The sequence below is a fragment of the Octopus bimaculoides genome, chromosome 11 (assembly GCF_001194135.2).
Source record: "Octopus bimaculoides isolate UCB-OBI-ISO-001 chromosome 11, ASM119413v2, whole genome shotgun sequence".
Lineage (NCBI taxonomy): Eukaryota > Metazoa > Mollusca > Cephalopoda > Octopoda > Octopodidae > Octopus > Octopus bimaculoides.
The window spans coordinates 41,984,022-41,986,568 of NC_068991.1; the positions used below are offsets into that span (position 1 = coordinate 41,984,022).

At 29.8% G+C, this 2,547-nt stretch overlaps 1 protein-coding gene across 7 annotated transcripts in view; it reads left to right on the forward strand.

The window, feature by feature from the left end:
* The window catches only part of LOC106878963 (major egg antigen), a 62,312-nt gene that overhangs the window by 54,632 nt on the left and 5,133 nt on the right, over positions 1-2,547 (forward strand). The gene's annotated exons all lie outside the window — the stretch shown is intronic.

Sequence of the window (2,547 nt, forward strand, 5' to 3'; positions counted from 1 at the left end):
ATATATACACATATATATTCACACATATATATACATATATGTATATGCATAAATATAGATAGATAGATATATCTTTACGAATACACATATATATGTATATATGTGTATATATATGCGTATGTATATACATATATACATATATAATAATAAGTAAAAAGGATTTTAAATCCATGCAAATATTTATAAAATCCTCAGTGATAAACTAATTTGGTTATTTATATGGAACAATCAGACACCAATAAATGCAAGTAGAATAAACATCCAAGGTAATTCCGCATGTATAACAAGTAAATCCAAATATCGTTTAGAAGAATTTTAAGAAATTCGGAGTGTATGACAAGAATAAGAATGGAGAAAATCACATCTCTAATTAGTGATTAAACCATACAATACCGACGATCGTTTCTGTTGTATCAACATATTTAGATACAGACAATATCAGTCAAATTAATGGATCCGAAAATATATGTTAACACAACGTTATCAAAGCAATCCAAAATTGGTTCAATTCAAAGTGAACTAAGAAAATATTTTCAGTACACAAAGGCATAAAGAAAGAACGTTAAGAAGAAATATAATATTCTAAGATAAGCTAGTTTAGTATTTAACATTCGATGACATCATTAGATAACGAAAGAATAAAAAATAAACATAGGAATTTTATGTTACGACAATTAGACACATATATGTTTTACGTCACAACAATTAGTTATCTACCAATTAAATATGCTAAACATTTCTGGAAAAATTATGCATATTATATCATATAAAAAGCAATTATAATTAATGAGCTATTTAGAATTGAAATATCTAAATACTGCTCTATATTTGTGAGAATATTTCAATGTAAAATTACCTTTATAATTTAATAATATTAATTTGGAAGTAATTATATAATACATCTCCTTAAGGTATAATTACCTTAAGGTATAATTACCTTAAGGTAGAATTACCAGTATTGTACTATAGTGTGTAACCAATAATGGACCACTTTAAATCATACTTAAAATTCTTATCTTTTACTCCCAAACGCATTTACTAAGAATTACCTTTACTTCTCTAGTTAAATGAATGAAAATGATTATGACATTTAGATTTCCAAATTGTAGCAGGCGAATCTATGTAATAATACTTACGATCCCTTGTTATTACATAACTGGCACACTATATACTTCCTTAAACACTGATTTTCTAAAAGACAGATAAATTTATTTTTACAATTACACAGGCATTTATTCACTTGTATGTGGTACTCATGCTTAAAAGAATTAGTACTCATATATAAAATGAGACTACAAAGCCAAGGGTGTGGAATCTTCGGGACATTTATAAAGAGAAAGTTAGCCTTACAGCTATTTCTGGGATATTAGGGATATCCCTATATCAGAGATGATGTAAGATGGACCATACCAGGGTCAATGCTCAGCCTGTAAGCTATGCCTAAAAGCGGCATTCCACATATTAAAACACAACTCTTCAAGATATATAATATATAATTTTATATATATATATATATATATATATATATATATATATATATATCTGTGTGTGTATACATATGTATGTATTTATGTGTGTATATGTACGCATGTGTTCGTGTGTATGCATATATTTATGGGTGTGTGTGTGTGTGTGTGTGCGCGCGTGCCTATATCAATATACACTTCTTTCTTTCTCTTTCTGATTCCTCAGCCCCCACTATCACATTAGCCATTACAATAAACACCACCGTCTATTTTTAGAAACTTGATCATTATATCTTATTATTGTTCCCTTCCTTTTCGAGATTTACTACTTACTTTAGTACCTCCTGTTCCATTTTCTGTATTCATTCCTCCACTTAGCGTCTTTCAAACATGTCACCCCACCTCCCACTCACACATATTCCTTCCTTATATTCTTATCTCTTCCTATTCCTCCCCTACTCCTCTCACATCCCCTTCATAATATCTTGACACCAACTAGCACCCCTTTTTTCATTTTCTCTTCCTCTTTCTTTCTTTCTTCTTTTCTCGCCTTTTGACCATTCTCCTCATTTTAAAACACGCATCTTTTCTCTCCTTTCTATCTACTTAATACTACCACTACATTCTCAAAATTTCATTCACACCACAAGACCCTTTTGAATGAACAGCACATGAAATCTACGTCTCCACACATACCATTTGTAATGACAAAATATGAACACCTATCGGAATTTACATACCATGGACAATAAGCATTTCTACCACTTCTACACATCACTTTCCTTGGATAATGGAACTGCAACTATAACATCCTACATATATTTTTCTTTTTACTTTTATTTTCTTATTTCCCTTTATACTTCTTATTTCTATCCTTTACTAAAATAGCCTCTTATATTGGACTCTACTATTTCCCTCTATTTAACAATTTTACATCGTCTCTGATGAAGGGATATCCCTAATATCCCAGAAACAGCTGTAAGACTAACTTTCTTCTTATAAATGTCCTGAAAATTCCATACAATTTTGACTTTGTCACATTTTATTTAACATATACACGCTCTTACAAGACCTGCATTAC